Raw genomic sequence first — 11,502 nt, forward strand, 5'->3', positions numbered from 1 at the left:
AATAGACCAATTTACTAAAAAATCGTGAAAAAAATAAATTCGCTATAACTTTTTTGCTTGTTAAAAATTTCAAGTTGAGTCAAATGTTTTTCAGAGTTCATTATATAAGTCTTAAATGGTCAAAATTTCATTGCAATCGGCTCATTGAATCCGGAGATATAACAGCTCAAAGTTGGCTATCGGATAATTTCATCTCTTCCAAAAATCTTTATAACTTCGTGAAGAATTGTTCGATCTTTTCCAAATTTTGTCCGCTGATACACAACTAGTTGAAGAACTTACAGTAAAAATTTGAGAATATTTGATGCAGTTTTCGAAAAGTTACAGCTAGTTGAACATTTTTTGAAAAGTGAAAATTTTGCCTGTCCCGATCATTTTGTCTATCCCCTGTACTTTTATGCATTTTTGTTATAAGTTGAAAAAGTTTGTCTGAAACTTTTTAACCGATAAGCATTATATCATTGCACGAATTAGACTGAATATCAACCTTTGCAATGCAAAATGCAGTAATTCCACACATCTCATGCAACAATTCTTTAGATAGGCATTATCAATGTATTGATGCATTACATTTTGTCTTTACATTAGGGTGCATTAAAAGGTGATGTACGATAATTCAATAATTCAACACTGCAAAAACTGAATAAATGCAATGTACAAACTAGCAAAGGTTGCTCTAACAATACAATAATAAAAGCTTGACTCTAATGGTAAACAAATGAAATCAAGAAAAGTGAACAACTTTACGGTCAACTCCACCGGTCTTCAACACTTATGGTTCGACTCCCGACCAACTTAATCTCCGTTTGAACCACCGATCCACGCCTTTCTTCAGTAAAACCTTTTTAGAGGTGACCTTTTCTCTTTTGTGTTGCCTCCCAAGTAACACACATGTTATATAAAAGTTACGACAGCGCAAGTTTTGGTTGTATAGAAGTTTATTTTACTTTATTTCAACACAATGTTAGAATTACGTAGAATAAACTTCTATACAACCAAAACTTGCGCTGTCGTAACTCTATTATAACATGTGTGTTGCTTGGGCTGCTATCGCATGCCAATAATGCTGAGGAATTCCACGGAGTCATGTCAGTCGATCCTGAGCGACCATTTCAAAAATATCTGAAACTTTGCACAGTTTTTCAATATCATCTAAATCGTCATTTTTCGATATCAAACCTTCATATTCACTCACGACTAACTTTTCAGAAGGGTGTATGCTAAAACAGCTCAAAAATATTCTAAAAGCTGTACAGCAAAAACGGATTTTTCGATTGTTATGAATTTTTCAGCAAAGTTAGATAACTAAATGATGATTCCTTAGAAAATATACACTGTAAAAAATTTATTTTTTTACTTAAAAAAAATATGATTTTTGTCACAAAAACTCAAATATCTCAAAACCCTATCTTTTTACCAACGTTAATTTTTTAGGGGAAATGGCCCTTTATATCAGCTATCTACCATAAAATTTTGGTGATGGTAAACTGATAAACAAAAAAGTTATGACATTTCAAACATTTCACAATTTTTACATTTAGTAACAAAAAAAAAATTTTTCTGTGTAAATTATTTTGAGAATTATTTTTTGGTGCTGATTTTATTGTAAAGGCTACCGCCTGAATTAAACAAGTTGTTTTCATGATACTTTTGTTTGATTATTCATAATTTCTATAGTATCTATTTGAAACTTAGACGCGATCCAGTGTTTTGATCAAAAATATTGAGAGTGTCATACTTTTTATTGTACATGACTGGTGAAAAAATCCCTTGATAGTGTTGAAAAGCTGTTGATTATAAGAAAAATGGAATTAAACTTATTTTTAAGACAAAAGCTGTATAATAAAAGTTTTATATACGCGTATACGTCTAGTTTATCTTCAAAAAAATACCTCTTAGAGAACAGACTTTATGATCGGAAGAATGCGAGTAACTTCAACAACAACAAATGCATGAGAGTTACCTACCACGTGAAAATCCATCGCCCAGTTCACACTACCCCCACCTGGTGGAAATGTTTCACGAAATACTGCGATGTGCAATATCGTCATCAGAAGGCGCTAGTGTGAAACGTCAAACGCAAAGAAAAATGATGGGCACTCTTCTGGTTATGAAAGCCACAACCAAGATTCAAAATGATCGTTAAAGGCGTGGTCAATGAAAATTTCGTCAGTGTTACGTTTGTTTGTCTGTATACATACCATGACAATGCTCACGAAAAAGCAAAAAAAAAAAATACTACCGCTACGGATATTAAATAGTAAATTTTTTCTTCAGCCAAGCAAACAACACCAAACTAGTCAGTTAAAACTAATAAGTGATTTTGTTTATTATAATCTAACGAACAACATGAACAGTCGCTTTCTCAAAGGTCTTCAACTCAACTCTCTCTTGTAGACCGTTTGATGAAAAAAAATGATCAAAGGAGTTACGAAATCTCACCGAAAGCACCATAGATAATCTGAAAGAGACTGGTTATGCCCGAATTGAATCCAAATTTACGCATTTGCACGTCCTGCCGTCTAGACTTTGACAAACGAGCCATCTGTATATCATCGGTAAAGCAGGGCGTAGGAAGTTCGAAAACGACAACAACTGAGGAGAAATTGCCAGAAGTGCTAAGTGCAGAGAGTCATGTCACCGTACCATCAGCGACATCAGTTTAAACAATTAATCACGCCCCTTTTCAAAAATGCTTTGATATATACTTCAACATCTATACCCATTTCAATATTTTTAACGTTGCAAAACACGCTTTCAACATTCATTTTGAAGAAGAGGGAAAACACTTGTCCTCAAATGTAACAGCAAATAATGAATAAACGACTAATGCGCGGAGGGCGTGATAAAATCGGAACATTACCGTACATTAGCCTGGTACACGGTTTATATGGGAAAATATAAAAAATGGAAAAACTCCAACTCCTGTATACTTTTTTAGCTCCATTTTGGTCCCATATCAACTGTGCAAAATTTCAGATCGATCGAAGAAACTATATTTTAGCGCCCGCCATTCTTAGTTTTTAATACGATTTACTATGGGGAAAATTTACTTCTTCAAAGAAAAATCGCTTGAGGTCAACCATTGATCCCTAAAAATAAGTCGTTGAATGATTTCTGTAGATAACTTCACGAGGAATCAGACCACCGAAGACCGCAAAGCGATGCGACATTCGTGGAAAAAGTTATTAAGCCTCACCCGATCGATAAAATGACGAGATTTTATTATTTACTAGCTGTCCCGGCAAACTTTGTCTTGCCAGGTTGAAGTGGTTTGACAACTGTGGAGGTCATTTTAGCACAGCTCTCTAGATTGGTTTCATTTCGATCCTGTTGAATTCCTTCTCGATTCATGAAAAATCATTACAGTCAGGTTTTTTTTACGCGGGGGATACGTACCGCGTAAAAAAAAAACTCAGTTCAAAATTCGAAAAACCGCGTAAAAAAAGTCTCACCATTTCTCGACGAATCATGCAAAAATAAGACGATGGATTTTTTTTTTGTATGGAGTTTTCATTTACGCGGCCGCGTAAATGAAAACCGCGTAAAAAAAGACCTGACTGTACTTTCACAGTTGTTCTACTTTTTAGTTGATTTTCGTAACTTTTTATTACATATAAACACAGCCACCACGAATACGAATCGAACCGTGCAAGAGTCATGCTGATCAGTTCAGCCGTTCGTGACTTTTGTTGCCTCAAAGGGACTTCAAACTCATTTTTATATATATAGATTGTTTTTCCTTACGTGTTAAACAGCGTGGGTATGTCATTCGGTTTTCAGCCAATAACTTTTTCCACATGCCTTCGATCGCTTTGCGGTCTTCAGAGGGTTTGTTCCTCGTAAAATTTCCAACAGAAATCATTCATCGATTTATTTTTAGGGGTTAAGGGGCAACCTGTGGTGATTTTTTTTTTAAAAAAGTGATTTTCCCCATAGTAAATCGTATGAAAATTTAAAACGGCTGGCGCTAAAATATAGTTTCTCCGATCGAGCTGAAATTTTGCACAGTTGATATGGGGCCAAAACGGAACTCAAAAAGTGTACAGGAGTAAAATGTATTTTGGTGTCCCACACTACTGTACATATAATATACATAATACATAATAAAAACAGCTTGTTTTACTCACGCAAGGCCATTAACAATAAAATCAGCATCAAACTGCGATTTCCGGCCGAAATAAAGGCAGGAACAAATCTCATTTTCTTCTTTTGTCACAGCGCTCGTTGACTCGTTAAGGGGGAGGATGGTAAATAATAAATGTATTCGATGGAAAAATATCCAAACAATTAGGCAACATAGATAAACTCATCGGATTTATTAAGAAAGTTTCTGTGGAACTCGAATTACACCTTAAATTTGTTGATTTTCTTGAACATTTTATTTGTGCCCCCCTCAAAATGTTGAATTCCGACCAAAATTTTCCGAGGGGGCGGTGACATAAGAGAAAATCGAAATTTGTATTAGCCTAATTTACACTAAAAAAAATTATTACTAAATGTGAAAATTGTGAAATGTTTGAATTGTCATAACTTTTTTGTTTATTAGTTTATCATCACCAAATTTTTATGGTAGATTGCTAATACAATGGACCGTTTTCCCTAAAAAAATTGCGTTGGTAAAAAGATAGGGTTTTGAAATATTTGAGTTTTTGTGACAAAAATGATATTTTTTAATGTTAAAAAAGATTTTTTTTCACAGTGTATATTTTCTTAGGAATCACCATTTAGTTATCTAACTTTGCTGAACAATAAAATCAGCATCAAACTGCGATTTCTGACCGAAATAATTTACACAGAAAAAAATATTTACCAAATGTGAAAATTGTGAAATGTTTGAAATGTTATAACTTTTTTGTTTATTAGTTTACCATCACCAAATTTTTATGGTAGATTGCTAATACAATGGACCGTCTTCCCTAAAAAAATTGCGTTGGTAAAAAGATAGGGTTTTGAGATATTTGAGTTTTTGTGACAAAAATGATATTTTTAATGTTAAAAAAGATGTTTTTTTCACAGTGTATATTTTCATAGGAATCACCATTTAGTTATCTAACTTTGCTGAAAAATTCATAGCAATCGAACGAACCATTTTGGCTGTACAGATTTTTGAATATTATTGAACCATTTTCACATACACCCTTTCGAAAAGTTAGTCGTGATTCAAAATAAAAATTTGATATCGAAAAATGGCGATTTAGATGGAACTGAAAAACTGTGCAAAGTTTCAGTTCAATAGAAAATCATGAATTAAAAAATTTCCTTAATTTTGATGCTGTTGCTTGGAATCGCGAAACCACATGGTTACTTGGGTATGAGCAATCTTGGGGAAGATCGGGTAACCAACCCCGGTGGGAACTTTGGTCATAGGCTGACAGGGAAGGGGGGATTTGCTACGGCAAACCTGAGCGTCTGTTCTCTAAGCTCAACTATGCACTATGGTCCTCCGGAAAGTAGGGGGTTGGTGTCAGGCCCTACGAGCCATCCGTAAAAAAAACCATTGTAACGGAAAATCAGCAACAGAATGCCTACAAAGTGCTATCCCAGATCATCTTCCGTCATCTGTCACCTAAAACGAATGAGTTCGTGGGAAGTTATCAAGCCGGCTTCATCGACGACCAGTCGACAACGGACCAGATCTTTACCGTACGGCAAATCCTCCAGAAATGCCGCGAATACCAGATCCCAACGCATCACCTGTTCATCGACTTCAAAGCGGAATTCGACAGTATCGACCGCACAGAGCTATGAAGAATCATGGACGAAAACGGCCTTCCTGGGAAGCTGACTGATTGTAGCAACGATGGGCGGTGTGCAAAACTGTGTAAGGATTTCGGGTGAACTATCCAGTTCATTGGAATCGCACCGGGGACTGCGACAAGGTGACGGACTCTCATGCCTACTCTTCAACATCGCTCTGGATGGTGTGATGCGACGAGCCGGGCTCAACAGCCAGGGAACGATTTTCACAAAATCCGGTCAATTTGTGTGCTTTGCGGACGACATGGACATTATTGCAAGAACATTTGATGCCACCGTTTCAGCTGTACACCCGTCTGAAACGCGAAGCAGCAAAGGTCGGACTGGTGGTGAATGCCTCAAAAACAAAGTACATGCTGGTAGGCGGAACCGAACACGACCGGATCCATCTGGGTAGTAGTGTTACAATAGACGGGGATACTTTCGAGGTGGTGGAGGAATTCGTCTACCTCGGATCCTTACTGACGGCTGACAACAACGTGAGCCGTGAAATTTGGAGGCGCATCATCAGCGGAAGTCAGGCCTACTACGGGCTCCAGAAGAAACTGCGGTCGAAAAAGATTCACGCACGCACCAAGTGCACCGTGTACTAACCGCTAACCGGTGGTCTTCTACGAGCACGAGACATGGACCATGCTCGAGGAGGACCTGCAAGCACTCGGAGTTTTCGAGCGACGCGTGCTAAGGACGATCTTCGGCGGTGTGCAGGAGAACGGTGTGTGGCGGAGAAGGATGACCCACGAGCTTGCTGCACTTTACGGCGAACCCAGCATCCAGAAGGTGGCCAAAGCCGGAAGGATACGGTGGGCAGGGAATGTTGCAAGAATGCCGGACAACAACCCTGCAAAACTGGTGTTTGCAACTGATCCGGTTGGCACAAGAAGGGCGGACCAGGTGGTGCGTGACCTGGCGAGCATTGGGCGCGACCGAGGATGGAGAGCGGCAGCCACAAACCAAGTATTGTGGCGTACTATTGTTGATTATTTATTGTCTTAATGATGTTGAACAAATAAATGTATGCATGTATGTATGCCCATACGCATACCCATACGTATGGGTTGCCGTTCGCCGATGTTCAAGTATCCGGGTTTATTTGAGCCATGGGCTCAGGGGAGGGTCAGTGTCAGCTGTTCTCAGGAAGAAAAAGCAACTGACGAAAGTGCCGGGGCTGGGATCGGACCCATGACCATTAGAGTGGGTCATCGTTTATATGGAAAAATGAAAAATTCAATGGTTGTAGCCAGCCCGGGCGATCCGTCTCAAAACACGTGGCTTAAGCGCCACTCCACAAGGGAGACCACATGCCCAAATTTAATTGCCCGGTTGAGACTCTCCTGAGGGCGAGTCCATAGATTCTCCTCGAAAGGAATTTTACAGATCGTTGGCTGGCTTACGAACCAAACTTCCGATCAAGTTCACCCTATTATCACAACGAAATTATCTACTCCCGAAGAAACTCAGAGATTCCCGTAAGAGATCCACTCATTCTCCCAAACGATGCAACATACTGAGTCACTCGTTATTTCTTATCACGGGCAGACTCTCCGATCGTCGCACAACAAATCAACACATAAGAGATGGACTGACTGCCCATTAATCAAACCCCAACTGGGTGGAGGACGGGAACCGATACTTATCGCGAAGTAACGTGCAACACATGAAATTAACTAAACACCAGGGAGCTTACACAACACTAACATTTATTTCTGAAAGACGGTAACGGAATTCATGGAAGTTTTAGTTATAATTTATTCACATGTGACAAACATTTTCCTTCGATTGCGTGTGTATTGGGTTTGGCTAGCTACTCCCTATCTCGTGTGCATTCTCTTGCCCTGTCTGTCTACTCTCACTCTGTGCTCATGTGCTTTGCGTTATCTCGCGTGACGTCACGGCTTTAGCAGCGCAGATGCGTATTAGTCTGCGCTCCTGATTCTACGGGGATCGACACGGCAGCGGTTTGTCACGCACGTGTTCACGATCCAAGTTTCGTACTCACCGGTTTCGTTGGTCTACTCTACCGCAGTCGATGACCTATGGCTGGGTCAACGATCTTGTCCACCGAGTTCGTTCAAGATGGACGAATAGCGACTGATTCGTCAATGCTGACAATGGATGACCTAGGATGGCGGTGGATGCATTCACGAGGTCCCCTGGACCTCGTTCGGCCGATATGTTGACGAATCGGGCGACTTCCAGCTGGTTGACGGTTGCTGGGCACGTTTTCGTCCGTTGAGGGGCAGGTTTTGGGGGCTTGGCTGCGAATAAACAGCCTAGCGGCTAAATCGAACACTCAGCACAGGCACTAAACGCACATGAAAAGCACAATTACCTTGATATGTTTGGCTTCCTATCTAATTTCGCACACAATTTTCAAAACTACGCACACTTTCTAGGAACTGGAAATGAATTAGACATTTATTCTACATGCACATAACGTCACTAACTTTCATACTTTTTATGAACTCGAACAAAATTCTCAAACGCGCACACCTCTGATTAACTGAGAAGTCACGGACGAAATGGACAAATCTGTGGCTCCTCGGATTAAAGAACATAGACCTCGGACAAACCGGACTTTGTCATTTCCCGAACTCCCGTCGTGCACTTTGGACTACAGAACCCCGAAGGATAACTCAGTACGAAGGTCGTGCCGCTGTCCTTCTCCAACCTTTCAATGAGACGGAGGAGCCCGCCCCGGGAAAGATTTTGCAAAGTGCTCGCAACTCATGATTGCATAAGCTAAGGGATGCTTCATATTTGAACTTCTTTTCGTTCATTAATCTGATTGACCTTTCCAATCTTATTGAGACATACATTTGGACTATATTAATGAAATTCATGCCGGTAGGGTCTTGTATCATTTGGGCAGGTGTACCTATTTTGGGCACTTGCCGCTATAACTAAGTCAATTTCAAACCGATTGTTTTGAAATTTTGTATAGAGTATTTTGTATAGCTCGAACACAGACAAACAGACGTATCACGTGGAACAAATTGCGATAAAAATCATCGTCACGAAAACATAATCGCCCAATGCTAACCTGTGGCTGTGTTACGCAAACTACTCAGTAGGTGGCAGTAGTGAGCAAACGTCAAACGGAAGCAAAAACGATGCGAGCGCCGTGACCGAGCGATTTGCGAACTACAAAATATTTGAACTAACCGTTAAAAAGGGTAACGATGAGAAGAGAGTAAAGTAAGACGTCTGTTTGTCTGTGGCTCGAATTTTTCTCAAACCATGTAACCGATAAAGTGAAAACATAGTCTGAGGTGTCCTGAAAAACTTTGTCGAAGACCGCGAAGTGATCTGATGCTTATGAAAAAAGTTATAGCATTGGCATTGCTTGCCGAAACAGCATGAGTTTGTTGCTATTGTTATTCCTTTACATGTTAAAACATAAACACATGCATGCGGTACGTTGGTTATAACTATTTTCACAGGCATCGGATAGCTTTGCGGTCTTCAACACAGTTTTTCAGAACATCCTAGGCTATCATTTTACAGTTGGAAACCACATTGGCATATGAGTAGTGTGCGAAGTGTGTGTTAAATACATATATTCTAAAATGCATTATTAATTTTTCAATCTTTTATCAGAATGTCATTACAGGGATTCTATTACATATGACATAGTCGTTTTGCCCTCTACAGCAATGATTGAGACAGAAGAACAGTTTCCTTTTAGTTAATGAAATATCTGTTGTTATCACTGCAGCAGAAACAGTTCAAGGCGTCAGCACGTATGGAATTCATCTAGCGGTCTTCAACACTTCAGCACAGACAAACAGACGTAACACCTTGAACGATTTTCATGGAAATCCACATTCAAATAAATTGACTGATAAATTCTATGTGCACAAACCTCATAGATTGCAGGTGTAATCAGTTTAAGTGCAAGTAATAGAAACTATTAGGAATACCTTCATTTTACATTATGAATAGAATACATTCGAAGTGTAGGAGCATAAAAAGCAAAAACTCTGCACACACGACATTTCAAAACAAACTTGAACATGAAAAACAAAATGGGGTGCGCAAGAGGCGAGCATTTTCGTTCAATTAATTGGCGAATTATTAGATATTGGAAGGTAAGTAATTCGTTACTCGTTTCTTTATAATCTAAGAAAATTATTCTCACGTAGGATTTCGTTTGCAGAGTTGTACATATGGAATCAGTCATTTATGATGGTCCACTGCGAGCTCAAATATGACGAGCGACGAGCTGGTTAACAAGCATCCGGATCCTGGCTGCAATAGCAGCTGGGATGAGTTATGTTACCGGATAACAGCAGAAAAGGAACCAAACTTATCTACAGTGCCTACCTACAGCTCTACCAGATGATATAACCGCTTCTCAAAAACAGCAGCAGCAGCAGCAGGCGGTTTGTTCCGGATCATCGTCACTACAAGCCACTATGGAAAGTATCGAGCGGACCGAGCGGATAAATCAACATCAGCCACTCAAATTTGCGGTGCTGCAGTAGCCGAGTCCTGCTTTGTGAACACTAAATATTCAATGATAATAAATTCCTCATTAGTTCCTATTTTGAATCCGATTGAGTGTTTTTAATTCATTTTTCTTATTTTTTGGCTTTAAACCATGAACCTTGTCATAAGCAGTACGATTGAAAACCAATAGATTGGTTATTGCAAAGCAAAAGCGCCGCACATGGAATCTATCATGACTGAATCGATAAAGATTCAATAGCGGCGCACATATTTTTCAAGTGTAAAAGCAACTGGTCTCAATCTAAGTGCAGACATTTTAAAATCAATATGCTATTTTTTCTGAGTGCATCGCCCAGTTCACACTACCATCACCTGGTGGAAAAGTTGCACGAATCACTATGTTGTGCAATATCGTCAGCAGAAGGCGCTAGTGAGAAACGTCAAAGGCATAGAAAAACGATGCGCGCGCCTCTGGTTGTGGAAGCCACAACCACAGACAAACAGACGTAACACTTGTGATATTTCCATCGACCACGCTTTTAACGATCATTTTAAATTTTCATAGTTGTGGCTTTCACAACCAGAGGCGCGCGCATCGTTTTTCTATGTGTTTGACGTTTCACACTAGCGCCTTCTGTTGACGATATTGCACAACACAGTGATTCGTGCAACTTTTCCACCAGGTGATGGTAGTGTGAACTGGGCGATGGATTTCCATGAAAATCGTTCAAGGTGTTACGTCTGTTTGTCTGTGCCACAACTATGAAAATTTTAAACGATCGTTGAAAGAGTTGTCGATGGAAATTCCGCAAGTGTTACGTCTGTTTGTCTGTGACTTCAGGTTCGACTCCCGACCCGGCAACAAAAAATGATGGTTAAAACGTTCATGTGGGGGGCATTAGTACCGTCGATAACAAAACGGTGCTAAAAATAGATTTTTGTTTTGGTTTTTCGTGTTGCACGTATTAAGCACAGACAAACAGACGTAACACCTTGAACGATTTTTATGGAAATCCATCGCCCAGTTCGCACTACCATCACCTGGTGGAAAAGTTGCACGAATCACTGTGTTGTGCAATATCGTCCACAGAAAGCGCTAGTGTGAAACGTCAAACACATAGAAAAACGATGCGCGCGCCTCTGGTTGTGAAAGTCACAACTATGAAAATTTAAAATGATCGTTAAAAGCGTGGTCGATGGAAATATCACAAGTGTTACGTCTGTTTATCTGTGTATTAAGCATTTTTTTCCTTCTAAACCATAGGGGGATAAATCTGCTCATCAGACACC

The 11,502-nt window shown here is 39.6% G+C and overlaps 1 long non-coding RNA gene across 1 annotated transcript; it reads left to right on the forward strand.

The window, feature by feature from the left end:
* Positions 1-9,634: 9,634 nt before the first annotated feature.
* LOC115267301 (uncharacterized) lies at positions 9,635-10,110 on the forward strand. The gene is made up of 2 exons (XR_003897722.2): positions 9,635-9,851; positions 9,920-10,110. It is a non-coding gene; the product is annotated as an uncharacterized LOC115267301 (long non-coding RNA).
* Positions 10,111-11,502: the final 1,392 nt, after the last annotated feature.

Source organism: Aedes albopictus, chromosome 3, assembly GCF_035046485.1.
Source record: "Aedes albopictus strain Foshan chromosome 3, AalbF5, whole genome shotgun sequence".
Taxonomy (NCBI): Eukaryota; Metazoa; Arthropoda; class Insecta; order Diptera; family Culicidae; genus Aedes; species Aedes albopictus.